Below are 16,530 nucleotides of genomic sequence, written 5' to 3'. Positions count from 1 at the left end.
GCTTCTTTGAAATTTTAAGAAATTTTGTTCCCTGCAGCATGAGTATTACCAGGCTAAAGATAAATTTATGAGCCTCCTTCCCAATACAGTAGCCCATCCTCATAGGAAGAAAACTGAGGAGATCCTGATGCAACTACATCTGAAAACCACCTCAATTAGGAAAGTCAGGCACTAAAAGGAGGGAGAGCTGGGAAGTCCTCTCAGGATCCCTCCCCACCTCTACAGATGCCCCAGGGTTCACACATGGATGTATCCAGCAGAAAACTCTCAGAGCATCACCTGGAGTTAAGCCAAGGTTACTAAATTTTATTAGGAAAAAAAAAGACTTCAACTTAAAAAACAAGAATCACTGGACTGAATAATACATGGGCACCAATGGTTTTGACTTTCTTCACACTATGCATTGACAGTGAGTGGTCATCGCTCTCTTCTACTCCCAGATGGCCCCTGAAATCCTACAGTGACTTCGGTCAAAAGCCCGGAGAGTGGATGGAGCTAGAGGGTATTATGCTAAGTAAAATAAGTCAGCCAGAGAAAGACAAATACTGTATGACTTCACTCATATGTGGAATTTAAGAAACAAAACATATGAACATATCGGTGGGGGGGAGTGGGGAAGGAGAGAGGGAAACAAACCATAAGAGACTCATGATAGAGACAAACTGAGGGTTGATGGAGGGAGGTGGGTGGGGGATGGGCTAGATGGGTGATGGGCATTAAAGAGGGCACTTGTGATGAGCACTGGGTGCTATAAGTGATGAATTACTGAATTCTACTCCTGAAACCAATATTGTACTGTATGTTATTTACTAAAATTTAAATTAAAATTGTAAAAAATAAGAGGAAAATCAAGCAAGGACACAAATGTACAAGTGACTGCAGCAGAGGACAACATAGTGAGACTGGGTTGGCCCTAATTTTAAACAACACTGAGGTTAAATGTTCACTTGCTACCTTAAATGAACTGGAACTTAACCTTTCATTATCAAAAAAGAAAAAAGTCCTGTGAAATATGACCTGATGATAGAGAATCCCCAAAAGGGGAAGGGTGCCCTTGAAATCAGGGCTCTCTTTCTAAAATGTCATCAGAATGAACATTCACACTACCATTTAGTTAGTTAGGCTTTTGTTTTCTTCAACATACTAGACCCAAGGGAGTTATGTCTGGCAAGGGCCACTGCAGTAAGTCACTCAAGTTCCTGTTATTACCCCTTGGTTAATTATTCAGCTGTAGCTATAATGTAGTTGGCCTGGGAAGGAACTGTTGTTAGAGATCTGCTAATTAAGTCAGTTTGATTTTTAAATTTATTAATTCAATATTCAATAAACATTTGTTTTTACTGCAAATGACATACTAGGCAATATGCTTTGTTCTGGGAATGTAATGGGCAAAAAATAACTGATTGTGGGAGAAACACACAAACGAAACAAGCGCATAAATGTTCACTTACAAAGTACAACTTAGCCCATGATAGAAAATGAGAGTCTACTAGGAAGACTGGGTCTGGGAGTAGTCAGTCTAGGAAGACCAAGGCTGGTGTTAAGATCCAAAAGATGAGCTGGAGGCAGATCTTATGTGTGCACCATGGTAGTAGGCATCACTGTGCTGTGCAGAGCTGAGCGAGACACAGTGGTGAGCCCTAGAGCTCACAATAGGCATGGGTACTGGAGAATGAAAAGACTTCCAAGGACAGATGACAAAGGAAGGGGGATTCCAAACCAAGGGAGCCAAGGTATGGTTTCGCCACTTCCTAAAATTTTATCTCTAAATTCTATCTCTATTTCTAAATTGAAATACAAAGAAAGGAACCAGGCTGGGAGCAAGGAAAACCTAGCTCTCAAGAGATAGAGAAAATGCTTCCCATGTTACATGTTAATTGTGCCTCCTTGAGGCACAACCAAGATCAGGGCTCATTTAACCGTGTGTTTTGTGTTCTTAAACTCAGATACTTTTATCCTGCCTTCTGTGGAAACAAGCAAAGGTCCTCAAGAAGATGGTGCTCTTGGCCAGTGGGGGACCCCAGAATATCATGAATCATGACAGAATCCATCACTACCCACCCTTTACTAAAGATTAGCATTTTCACAGAAAGAGATTATCACAGACCTGCTTCTATCAGTAGACCTAGCTATTGTTCACAGCCTTCAGTTTTAAATTCCATTTCTTTTCAGTTTTTAGTCAGGAAGTCAGATATATATCCTGTAGTGTGTATAAAGGGGCCATTATGGCAGGATAAATTTAGCCTTAACAAAGGACTGTTTTTGAAGGCTGTCTTAATCCTGATTCATTTTACTGCTTCCTTCCATGGCCTGATACATGGCACTAGGAACCTACTGAGAATGACTGTTGGTGAGGAAAGTTGTCCTTCTGTTTTAAACAGAACATTCTTTTGTGTTTGTTTCATATATAATTACTCCAAAAAAGAACCTTGTAACTGGACTATTTATACAAAAAGCTCTACAACAGATGTGATGTTACCCTCTCTATAGCCAAGTGGGACCTCAAACACATTGATGATGATCAACTTTCTTTTACCTTACATTAGATGTGGAAAATATGGCAGTTTCCCCTCCTTGTGCCATGTTGAGAAGCTAGTTTCATCTGTGGGGCATCTGATTTAAAAGGTGTTAATTGTGTAGCAGAAGAATATAATCTCAAGAGGCAAAGAAAAAGGAGCATTTGAAGAACAAGAGTGTGATTGTGTTGGTGAATGGTGTCCAGGTGAAAGCATTTTCTCTGTGTAGGAAGCATGTCTGTATCACTCAATCTCTATCCTTCAGGGTAGGGAGATCAGGTAACAAACACTATTTAAATAAAATGAATCTATATGGTAAACATGGGTGCTGAGTAGAAAGTCATGTTTATTATTAATTAGATGTTTCTTGTTAATATCTTTAAAAATTAGCATTTAGATAGAGAAAAAAGAACACAAAATTTGGGCTTACAGAGACCTGGGTTTGAATCCTGACTGTCATAAGGAGCTGAATGACCTGAGGCAATTATGTAAGTTTTCTCATTATTATAATAAATTCAACCCCAGGAGTTTAGATCTAAGCAATACAAGATTGACCCATTTCCTGGCTCTTCCCTGCTATGCAAAACTATAAGCCTTAGAATGGCTCAAAAGAGAACCAAAGGAAGAACTCTGAAAAGTGGTTAAGAAGAAAGCAAGGTGTTTGGGACCCCAAGATTGGAGGAATGGAAAGGCATCTTGCAACCCACACACATCAGAAGGCGGCAGCCACACGTGCTGTGGTTCATGACCTCCAACCTAGCAACAGAAACCAGCCCAGGTGGGCTCATTCCTCCCCCAGATTGACAGGAGTCCCGTCAGACAATAGGTGAGCCCAACACCATCACAAAGGGGATAATTTGGGACCACCACCAAAAATAAGCAGCAGGAGGATCACTGACCTTCATTAAGCCTGAGGATTCTACTTTTCCTCAAAGAGATACCAAGCTGGGCAGGCAGAACAGAACAAAAGAAACCCAACTGCATCAAGTGGCCCAGTCCGGGAAATGTCTTTGTCCATGCATTCTAAAGTCACTCTGCACCTGTCCAGAGACACCTGAGCAGTGTGGGGGAAAGAGCTTGAGAGGGAGCCAGTAGAGGGATTCCCTCCACCCCACCATCCAACAAGAGACACCCAGCAGATGTCACTTCTCAGGCAGCAGAAACAGGACCAGTGGGAGCCCCATGGGCACTAGAGAAACCAAACAAACCAAAATTGCACTCCAAAAATTCTGCAAGTTAAACTGCTGTTGGAACCACAGTGCACATGCCAGGACCCTCATGCTAAAACTCAATGGAGTGACTGCATGCAGAAATAAAGGATTTAAATAGGACCAAGAATCTCCTAACACAATAAAGTGTCCAGGGCACAAACTAAAATCACTCATCATACAAAGAATGAGGAAAATCACAACTAGAATGAGAAGTCAATCAACTGATGCCAGTACCAAGATGGATCAGTTGATGAACTATCTGACAAGGGTTTTAAAGCAGCCATCATAGAAATGCTTTGACAACTAATTATGAATTCTCACAAATGAAAAAATTCTCAGCAAAGAACTAGAAAAATTTTTAAAATATATAAAATATAGAATTGAAAAATAATAGTATTAAATTCAACCTTAGGACGGTGTGTTTGTTGAGTTTAATTTTTTATTGTTATGTTAATCACCATACATTACATCATTAGTTTTTGATGTAGTGTTCCATGATTCATTGTTTGTGCATAACACCCAGTGCTCCATGCAGAACATGCCCTCTTTAATACCCATCACCAGGCTAACCCATCCTCCCACCCCCCTCCCCTCTAGAACCCTCAGTTTGTTTTTCAGAGTCCATCATCTCTCATGGTTCGTCTCCCACTCCGATTTCCCCCCCTTCATTCTTCCCCTCCTGAGTTTGTTGAGTTTTAAATAAGATGTTACATAGCCAAGTGCATAGCATGGTCCCTGCTATAGAATATAAACACAGTGAACCTTAAAATGGTTCCTTTTAGGTAAGTCTTAAAATTTTGACACCAAGAGATGCTATATTCTTATAGCTAATCACAAATTGAACAAAAGAAATCATTTCAACATCAACCCAAGCAAAATGTTTTTCCTTAACTACGCCCCTTGTTGCTTTCTACAGGCAACAAAATTAATCAGCAAATAATAATTGAGAAAACTTAAGAGGATTTTATTCATCCTTAAATTCATAATTTGATATTATTATTTACATTGGGGGAACCAACGACCTCATTCTATATAGTAGAAGCAGGGACTCTAATCTTGTACATTCATCGTGGTTACCACTGAGAAGCTCATTGTACAAGCCTTATGGTTTATTCAGGGCCAGGTTTTCCCTACCCAACTCCTCTCACCCACCCTCCCATCAATTCCAAGTTAGAGATGTCCAGTGAAGCTCGAAAGCCATGGTTCCCAGTGTCCAGTGCAATAGCCCTGTCAGCTGCATCCTCCCATCCAAAAATGCTGCTAGCGCTCTAGTGTGGCATGTAAATGGGAAAAAGGCAGACACTACACAAATCTCTATCACCTTTCTAGTATTGGAAAAAACTGGTCCTCTCGCAATGAGACTAAACCAGATTTTCTCTCTTAATTGTCAGCACTTTCTGGGAGCCTAAAATTCCCAATCCAAATTCTGAGTAAATTATCTGACCTTTTTGGATTTAACACTATGAAAATTCAAAAAGGAATAAGGGGTCAGGCTCTGTTATCTGATAGCAGACATTGGTGAAATAGCTAATTATATTATAATCTGTGATCATCAGAATTAAAGTGCCAAGTGAAGGCAAAATTTGGGGAGATTGAATAGCCATAGCCACAGACCAGTATGAGAGGCATAAAAAAAATTAAGTGTTATGGGGTAGAATGTTTATTATTAGCAACAGTAGATAGGTTTATAAAAGAGAAAAGTTCAAAATAATTCTCAAGACACGTACTGAAAATTTGGGACATGTTATGAGTACACTCCAAAAGTAACATTGGCAGTTCAAGTTGAAATAGCAGAAATTAAACTAAGATTTTTGAAGAGGGGGTTGCAAATTACAAAATCAGTTAAATCCACAGTCTCACCAGGTCTTTCATATGGAAATTAATACTTCAATTGAGAAAGCATGGAATCCTAAAAATCAGAATGAGGATAACCCAGAAGTCTGAAACTCCAAACACTGACTGAACTCCCTGTGCCATGTCTGTCTGATGAGTTATTTCTGACATTCTTAAAGAGCCTGTAAATATCCTCACTCATGGAGTCATTTTCATTGCTTCTCATATACCCTCTTCTTATTGCATTCAATTGAATATCCTTCAGTGTGTGCAAACCTAGACATAGAGTCAGATGTCAGCACGCCCCAAGGGCCAAAAACAATGTCAGACCTACGAAAGAAAACTTACCCTCCAAAAGAACCGAAAGGCTTTGTTTTGTTTGTCTCTATCTGCAATATTCTGAAAATACATGTGGGAGTGGATTCTGAAGATGCCAGGCAAAAACACAAAAACAAAAAGAGCATAACTTTAAATTTCACTTAATATATCTATTACATGCTTTGAAGCATTTCTGAGTTCAATGTGTTAGCAAGGAGTAATTCTAACTGGTTACTTGGTTGATTAACTGAAACCTGCGTTTGACAAAGGCCCACACTAAATAAAGATGCCAGCAATTTTTTTTTTCTTGTTCTTGTTTTTTTTATTTATTTTATTTTTTATTGTTATGTTAATCACCATACATTACATCATTAGTTTTTGATGTAGTGTTCCATGATTCATTGTTTGTGCATAACACCCAGTGCTCCATGCAGAACATGCCCTCTTTAATACCCATCACCAGGCTAACCCATCCTCCCACCCCCCTCCCCTCTAGAACCCTCAGTTTGTTTTTCAGAGTCCATCTTCTCTCATGGTTCGTCTCCCCCTCCGATTTCCCCCCCTTCATTCTTCCCCTCCTGCTATCTTCTTCTTTTTTTTTTTCTTAACATATATTGCATTATTTGTTTCAGAGGTACAGATCTGTGATTCAACAGTCTTGCACAATTCACAGCGCTTACCAGAGCACATACCCTCCCCAGTGTCTATCACCCAGTCACCCCATCCCTCCCACCCCACCCCCCACTCCAGCGACCCTCAGTTTATTTCCTGAGATTAAGAATTCCTCATATCAGTGAGGTCATATGATACATGTCTTTCTCTGATTGACTTATTTCGCTCAGCATAACACCCTCCAGTTCCATCCATGTCATTGCAAATGGCAAGATCTCATTCCTTTTGATGGCTGCATAATATTCCATTGTATATATATACCACTTCTTCTTTATCCATTCATCTGTTGATGGACATCTTGGCTCTTTCCACAGTTTGGCTATTGTGGACATTGCTGCTATAAACATTGGGGTGCACGTACCCCTTCGGATCCCTACATTTGTACCTTTGGGGTAAATACCCAGTAGTGCAATTGCTGGATCATATGGTAGCTCTATTTTCAACTTTTTGAGGAACCGCCATACTGTTTTCCAGAGTGGTTGCACCAGCTTGCATTCCCACCAACAGTGTAGGAGGGTTCTCCTTTCTCTGCATCCTCACCAACATCTGTCTTTTCCTGACTTGTTAATTTTAGCCATTCTGAATGGTGTGAGGTGGTATCTCATTGAGGTTTTGATTTGGATTTCCCTGATGCCGAGCGATGTTGAGCACTTTTTCATATGTCTGTTGGCCATTTGGATGTCTTCTTTGGAAAAATGTCTGTTCATGTCTTCTGCCCATTTCTTGATTGGATTCTTTGTTCTTTGGGTGTTGAGTTTGATAAGTTCTTTATAGATTTTGGATACTAGCCCTTTATCTGATATGTCATTTGCAAATATCTTCTCCCATTCTGTCGGTTGTCTTTTGGTTTTGTTGACTGTTTCTTTTGCTGTGCAAAAGCTTTTTATCTTGATGAAGTCCCAATAGTTCATTTTTGCCCTTGCTTCCCTTGCCTTTGGCGATGTTTCTAGGAAGAAGGTGCTGCGGCTGAGGTCGAAGAGGTTGCTGCCTGTGTTCTCCTTTAAGATTTTGATGGACTCCTGTCTCACATTTAGGTCTTTCAACCATTTTGAGTCTATTTTTGTGTGTGGTGTAAGGAAATGGTCCAGTTTCATTCTTCTGCATGTGGCTATCCAATTTTCCCAACACCATTTGTTGAAGAGACTGTCTTTTTTCCACTGGACATTCTTTCCTGCTTTGTCAAAGATTAGTTGACCATAGAGTTGAGGGTCCATTTCTGGACAAAGATGCCAGCAATTTCTTAATGCACTATTAAAGAAAGACTCCAGAGGCTTAGGCAGATGCAAATATTGGAGTGGATTTCACATATGCAATCCCCTGTCCAAACCAAGCTCTTCTCTTGGGGCCAGGGATGCTGGTAGGAGCTCCTGTGACTGTAATAGGTTCCTTAATTAGAGTGGGAATGGCACAATCATGAGTGGTTGGTGCCAGGCAATGGTTGCCAGAGTCAGGAGAGTATGGGGGCCAAAAACATAGCATTAGGATCAGAATGACCTGTTGTGAAATGACTTTCATGGGGGATAATTAATAAATAGATGGGCATCCCACTAAGTTCCCCCATGTAACTGGGGAGAAAACAAAACAAGGTAAAAGTTCTATGAACATAAGGCAACCAAAAGAGAGTAATAATCCCTCATCTAATACCCTAATCTAAGCCAGTTCAAAGACTCCAAGGTTTATTGAATAAAGGGGAGACTGGGTAACCTTAAAAAAGGGTCTCCAAGAACATCAGCAGCAAGAACTCTGGATCTTACTCCTAGACTCTCATAAAGGGTCCTGTGGCCACTTTCCAGGATACCTATACAATGGGGAAAGGGAAATATTCACTCTCTTCAGAATTTATTAATCACTGGTGCCTGGCATAACACTCATTCTTTGGACCCCTTAGTAGCATACATTTCACCATTCAAAGCATGGACTTGGTTCTATTATTCTCTATTATTCTCATCTAAAATTATCTATATACCCTCTATTATAGAACCAGTACAGTGCTGTACACATGCCAGTTACAGAGTACTTAATGGGAATGGCTATCCTCAACAGCTAGTAAAACCTACATATGGACTTCTTGACACATAAAGTAAGTACCAAGTGGAAGCATCTGACCATAATATAATATCGAATCCAAATTCATATCCATGAGGAGCTGCAGAATTATGTTCCACCATGGAAAACTTGGGATATGCAGGAGATACTGATCCTGGTTGTTCACAAAAGAGATGGATCTTAAAGAGTGACAATACAAACATTATCGGATAGTGATTATAATTGTGCTCTCTGTTTTAGATGCAAACTGTTTTCCAAAACATAGCCATATAATTCCTTGATCCTGATAATTGAGTTACTGCTCTGGCGGATATTTTTCCTATAATGATTGCAAGGGAAGACCATTCAGTAAGTGGTTCTCCCTTGTTCTAGAATTCGAGGTCTGGCAAGAAAATGATGGCACATTTAAAATGGGTAGTAAAAGACTGTTTACTGATAACACTATTTACAAAGGTCTAGACAGAATTAAAGGGCAGCAAGGAGAGATGTTCTAGTAGCCTGGGGTTAACGATAGCAGGAAGCCATTATCATCCACAGATCTGAAGACTCAAATGGAGGACAGGAGAATAGGACCTGTAGTGGTATGAAGGGACAGTCAGTGGAAGTTGTGACCTTCAGTGGAGTAATACAGCCATGGCCAACTGAAGGTCTGGTAGGAGAGAGCCAGGGGAAAACACCACCTAGATCTCTTTCCTCCCCACCTTCAATATCCTGCCAGTACCAGTATCTGGTAGCTAAACCCAGCTGGAATCCAGACAGGAAAGGAGCCTTAGAGCTCATCCTCAAAGGCCATAGATCAGGGTGGAGAAGCAGAGAAATCTGATTTATAAGGGGCAGCGAGAGAAACTTCATCATACCTGTCTACTGTAATGATGACATCGTGGGAAAGGGCTGGGAGAGCAGAAAGTGGCAGATTTCCCAGATTACATGGTAAGAGTCACACATGCCAGAGCATGGAAAATGTCTACACCAGTGCAAGCGCAGCCCCCTCAGGGGGGTTGCAGTGTCCAGTGATCTGGGACAGATCCGAGTACATTTTCAAAAGTGAAGTGCAAGTTGCTACACGCACTGCAACCTCTCACAAAGGAAGTGGCATAATGGCAAGCCCATTTCAATTTTTGAGGTGACCTACACATTTAGATGTGCTGTTCTGATGAATTTACCTAGAGAATAGAGATTATCAGCTTAGAGAAGGACCTAGAGCAAGGCAGCGTATCCAGATGGTCCAGGCTAGCAGTCAAATTTTATGACCCAGAGGATCCAATGATGCTTAAAATGTTTGTGCAAGATCAAGATGCTTCACAGAGCCCAGGTGCAACCACACCAGGGCAGCAGGGATCCCATGGGGCCCCAAGGTCATGGGGTTAGGGACCTGGGCCCAGAATGGCAGCAGATGTGGCAGCTGCATCAACTGCATCTGTAGGCTTACAGGCTGCGTGCTGAGATGCAGTGGGAGGTCACTTGTCATCTATCCCTGGAGCCCCTCACCGCAGCCTCAGCACAAACATTAACTCCACTCTCAGTACAGGACAGGAGCGCCACGGCTCAGGCAGTAAACTTTGTCAGTAAATTATTACAAAATAATAGCGGCTGCATGGACATTGCAATAAAACATATCAGGGAGTTATTTAGATTCTTCAAAGAATTTAGGATCTCCAGCTTGGAAAACTACTGCAATATGGCAAAGCAAGTAGAAATTAAATTTAAAGTTCATGGTTTTCCACAGAAAAGAACACTATTTTCAAAAGAAGCTTCAGTTGAACCAATTATTAATGAGGAAGGCAATTTCAAAATGAATGTTTTCTTTTTAATTGAAAATGCAATGATAGACTGCATAAACAGACATTCTGAATTACAGACAAAGCAGGAAGGCACTTTCGGTTTCTTGTCCAATCTCCACACACCACAGAAAATGTCAGAGGAGACATTAAAATGCCACTGTGCAAATTTACATTTAAAATTCAGACTTACACAAAACTGATTTTAGAAACGTGTTCCATGAGAATCAACTTTAGATGTACTGAAATTTATATTTCAAAATAACTCATCAAAAAATCTTTTCCATGTTGTCACAGTCTATAAAATACTCTTAACAGCTCCAGTCACACTGCCACCCGCAGAAAAATATTTCCCCGAATTAAAAAATTATCAAAAATTATTTGCAGTCTAGAAGGGGATTAAGAGGACACTTATCAGGATGAGCACTGAGTAATGTACAGAATTGCTGAATCGTTATATTGTACACCTGAAACTAATATAACACTGTATGTTAACTATACTGGAATTAAAATTCTTAAAAAAATTATTTGCAGTCTTGCATTTGCCAAGAGTGACTGGTGTTGCTTTCATTTCTATTGATTGAAAGTGAACTTACTGTTAGTATAAATTTTGATGACCTAATAAGTGAAATTGCAGAAAATCAAGCCAGAAAAATAGTATAATTAAGATGTCACATTAATTATTAGTATTTATTGTCTTGTATAATTTATGGTACCAAAATGGGTTTTTTTTTTTTTGCAATTGGTAAGTTTATGTTGTTACTCATGTATCACTTTTATCTTTTATAATAAAATATTTTTAAAGAAAAAAGCTTTCTTGTTTTATTGATACCTTTAAACATCACTTTTTTCCTACTTTATGAACAAGGGCTCCACAGTTTCCTTTTACATTGCTCTTGTCAATTATGTAGCCAGCCCTGACAGACAATGCCATTTACTTTTTATTCTGCCTTGAATGAAGATGTGTTACCTAGAGGTACAGGAATCATTCTGAAATCATGAGGAGAAAATCCAACATATTAAAAATGAACTATCAGAAATAAGAGGAGTCTCTGTTTTTGATATTACCATTGAATTGACACATTGCTCCTAAATTGCCTACCTGTAGATATCCCATATATGTCCAAAGGTAAAATAAAATGCTAATAATTTGAGGTACTATTCATCTACTTTTCTGTAATACCGATGCATCACTCAGAAATCATTCATATGTCCCAGTTTGAAGAGAAATTCCCTGATTCCTTAAAAATTTCCCCCCCTGAAAAAAATGTCCCCTCCCATGTTATACTCATCCCATTACCAATTATTACATACATTACCACCTTAAATGATCTCATTGTTTGAATGACTGTTTTCTCGGAACTAAATTATGAGAGCTCCATAAGGGTGGAAATATTTTGTCTTATTTACCACTACACACCCATCCCCTGACACAAAGTACCTACTCAAGAAATATTTGTTGAATGAGTGAGTGAATGAATTAATCAAAGACTTCCCTCAGCAAAGACACCAGGCTCAGATCACAGAACAGGAAAGGGAAAAACACCTCTCAATCATTTTCTTCAGCAGTGAGAACAAAAGAACATTTTTCTTCAAATACTTACAAGTGTAAGTTATTGTGGGTTCTAAATTACCTTATCCTTGTTGGTGAGAATACCTCTTACCTAAGTCCAAACTGGGTTTCTGTGAAGGCAGAGGGAGTCTGTTCTCTCTCCTTCAGAGCTGGACCTGTTGTCATCATGCCACCAGAGGGTACCATCCCACCTGCCGCCATTACAAGGCCTCCAGTGTTCCAAATGCTCAACATCCGGGAGAGCAGCTCATGGACACTGATGCATCTAAGATTGTCTTTTGACTATCATTTTTCAGCTGTTGTAGGCACAAACACCTACCAGGGAGCTAAAATCATGATACAAAAACAAAAAGCTCATTATTAGCGCTACCCTTTCCTCCTTGAAGCATAAGGGACTCTCACAACCCATCTTCCCAAACATGCATGTACAATCGCTTCTTTATTCCTCCATCCCAACTGGACCCTGAGATGCGTTCCTTCAGTTATCTTACTTATCACCTCAATATTTGTTCCTGCTTTGAATACATGATCCATTTGATCTCCACATCCCACCCAGGACCTCCTTGCCACTTCTATTTAGTCGAGTTCAGATTCCTCTTCACAAAAATCCAGTGTTCCCTCATTCACATCAATGTGAATGGGTCAGACTCTCCTCCCCAAGTGACAGAATTAGTTAGATTCAGGTAGGACTACAAATCCAGTGGTTTTCCACCATCACAGATCAGGCACGTGCCATTCAGCAAGGCATTTTAACCAGATGAAGGCCCAGGAGACCACATCAGGGTGATCAGCATTCTGATTTAGTAGAGATGGCAATTAAAAAATGTAATCTAGAGTCCTGCAAATATATTCTTTGAAGAAAAGATAAACTTTCAAAAAAGCATGCACACACACACACTGATGATAACAATAATGATCAGGATAGTAGCAAGTGTCTCAAGTCTCATATATTCAATATTTATAGGAAAACAAGATTTCCAGGAACAAAGATGGCTTTTTTAATTAACTGTTGGCATTGCTTCAACACAGACTTTTATGGGATGTAAGAAAGCATTTGGTGGTACACATCTATTTTGTGTGGTGATACAGACACAAACAATTTCTACTTCATCGTTTTTAGAAGTCCCAAAGCTCTTTCCTGTCCATTATATTCTTGGAATGCCCCTGTAAAGGGAATACATTATTATCAACCTCATTATACGATAATAAAGCTGAGATGGGATAAGTTTAAGTGACTTACCCAGTTTCTTCAAGTCCATGTCCTTCCTCAAGTGCCTTTCTCAGTTTAAAAACTCCCTAGGATATAATAACATTGAACTTGGTTATCATTGAGTTCTTTGTGTTTGTTTGCCCAATTTGAGAGGGTTTTTTTTTTGGTATAATAAGAGACTCTTCCATCCTAGTGTGTGGCAGTATGTGTGGGAACACAGAAAATGGAAGGCAACAATAGGACAAAGCAATTACATGGCTTTAATTTCTCAAGCACTCAGAATTTGAGAGATAACCCCTGGTGTCCCCATACATTAATAGACAATATTCCTATTTGATAGACTAGGTCCAAAAAGTTTGTGAATTTAAAGAGGTGAAGCTAGCAACTTGATGACAGAGCAAAATGCAGAGTTTTCCTCAAATACTTCATCCAGTCATATGAGCTGATGTTAATAGCAACGACAAATTTGTTTGCAGTTTTATTCAAGAAAACAAAAAGGCTGAAACTGCAAAGTAAATGTCCTAATACATCAAATTCCTGTCTTTGAAAAGGCAGAAAACCAGTAACTGAATGAGATCTCCTGGTTGAGAGCAACTTTTTTTTTTTTTTTTTTTTTTAGCTTTAATGACTCTGAGACCATTGGAAATATTGACCTGGAGCCCAAAAGTGTTACTTGATAAAGACAAACATACCAGGATGGACAGTATTAAGTGGTCAAATCATTCACTCATCAATTCATTTAATAAATACTTTCTGAGAATGCATTTTGTTCTGTGAATTGAGAAAGGCAGGAGATAAATTAGATGAGTTTGCTCAAGGCGAGTCAAAAGAGAAGTGCACTGGGGACAAAAAGTTGATGTATCCATTTGGAATTAATTTAGCTGCAGGAAACAGAAAACATTACAGTAACTGAAAGAAAGAGGGTTGATTTTTCTCTATACAATAAAATATCCAAAGAAGGTAGTTGCTGGCATTGATTCTGCTGACCAGTGATACCCTCTGGGACACCTATTTTTATTTACCTTTCTGTTCCACAACATTTAGCATTGTATCTGTTGGGTTTTACTACATAAAAAAAGCCTCCTCAAACTTAATGGCTTAATCAACAACAATTGATTGCCTCCTGCATGTGCAGGTCAGTTGTGACTTTCTGGTTCAGGTCAAGCCTTCCTCAGCTACCATCAGTGGGTTCCACGCAGGTATTTGCCATGAGCTGCATGTCACTTGGGGAGGACTGGCTTTGCTGATGTTAACTGAGCTCTCTTACTTGTCTAGGGGCTTGGCTAGAACACCTGGGTTCCCTGTGTCCCTTGTGATTTCTAATCACCCAGTAGCTAACTTGGGCTCATTTGCATAGGTGGGCAGGGATTCCAAAGGCTGAGTGGAAACGTGTAAGTCCTCCTGAGGCCTGGGCTCAGAATTGGCCTACTGCACTGTGCTGAGTTCTACTGAGAAGAGAAAGTCACAAGGGCAGCCCAAACTTAAGAGGAAGGGAAACTGACTTCAAATTTTGACGAGAAGAACAATGTGGCCTGAATACAAAAGGAAAATAGCTGTTGCCATTTTTGTAAATAATCTACCAGTTTCCCCTCTGGCCAAAATTACTCATAACCTCCCCATATGGAAAAGATACTCATTCCCACTGGACATCAGCAAAAGCCTCATGCAATCATGCCACCACTCTTAAAGTCTGGGTTTTGATGATCTACATCCAGAGTACAGGTTATTTGCCTCCACAGATTCAACAAATAATGAGACAGAGAATAGGAAAAGCCACAATAGATGGTTTTATTTAATGAGGGGAAATGAGCATGCATGGCATTCTCTGGTCCACAGCAATTTTAAATTCCCACCCAACAAATGTTGCCAGATCCTCAAACACCAGAGCAGGAAATGTTTCTTAATTACGGCTCAGTCCTGTTCTCTGGGGCTGACCTCTAGTCCAACGTCCTCTGAATTCTAGGAACAGCTCACAAATCCATTCTCTATGCCATTCACTTTTCCATCCAGGTTCTTGATGTCACCTTCTTTCATATAAGAAATAGACTGTGCATGCAGCTGAGTGGTCTTTTTCAGGATCCTTCCTGTGCAATTTATAAAACCTGAGTCCCTCTGGACTCAACTAGTGATGTTTCTGCCATTACAAGTCCTTTAAAAATGTTGTGAGCTTTCTATATGTCTAAGTATATTCTATTCCATTTGGGGAAAATCCACACCTACAATTAGTTTTCAAAACATGCCTCTGTCTCTCTTAACTCACAGCACTTTGGGCATGGCAGTTTCCTATGGGACACTGCCCTTAAGATTCCTATAAAACATTTTTCTAGCTGAGAGTTTCTTCTAGATGCCTCCTTAATTCTTTCAGGCATCCTGACAAAGGATCTTAGGCAACACACTCCTGATTTGCTCGATACCCTTAAGCTGTATTCTACCTTAAGAATCTGTTCCTGGCTGAGAATACTGGAGATAATAGTTTCATTTTCTATCCCTGCCAGTCCTGGTTCCTCCATATTCCCTCTAAATTCCACTTGCCAATTAATAGTTCTTATTTTAGCTTACATATCCCCTGTAGTTAATTGTTACATGCAGCAAAAATAATCTAGCTGACAAGTTCATTAAGTACATTTTTTTTTAACCTTCCAAGTTACTAAAGGCAACATTTGCCAATGATTTCAAAACTACGTAACATAGGGCTTCACTTTCCAGACTCCATTTTTCAGCTTCTATTAATTGCTCATTATTTTCCCAGCTATTTGTAGCTCCCTGGCCTCAAAGCCAATGTTTCTACTCTCCCAGGCTCATTTCTGAATCAGTTAGATTTTGCTTTGTAACAAGTCACCTCAAAATCTGGTAGCTTAAAAGCAAGGAGTGCACAGGTCATCTGGGCAGATCTTCTGGGTGTGCTGGCCTCAGGTCTTTGGGCAAGGCTCACTCATGCACCTGTGAACAGCTACAGCTTGACTAGAGCTGACTTTGCTGATCTTGGCAAGGATATCTCCTATGTCTGAGGCTTTGTTTGTAACAGCTGGACCAACTTCCCTCTTGTGGTGTCTCATCCTCCAGCAAGTTAATCCTGATGTGTTCTCATGGCATGGCAGAAATCCAATCAAATGAGCAGAAACACACATGCCTCTTGAGACAAAGGCTCAGAACTGAACAGTATCACCCCTGCTGTGTTCTATTGCCCAAAGTCATAAGTTCAATTCAGATTCAAGGGTGGGGAAACAGACTCCACATCTTGATGACACTTGCTGCAAAGCCAGGTGCAAAAGGAAGTAGACAGGGGGAAGGAAGTAATGGGCTGTTTTCACAAACAATTTCACAGAAGCATGTAGGGTTTTATTCTGTTATGTATCACTTCATTATTCCAGAT

Source organism: Halichoerus grypus, chromosome 7, assembly GCF_964656455.1.
Source record: "Halichoerus grypus chromosome 7, mHalGry1.hap1.1, whole genome shotgun sequence".
Lineage (NCBI taxonomy): Eukaryota > Metazoa > Chordata > Mammalia > Carnivora > Phocidae > Halichoerus > Halichoerus grypus.
This window is presented reverse-complemented; position numbering follows the sequence as displayed.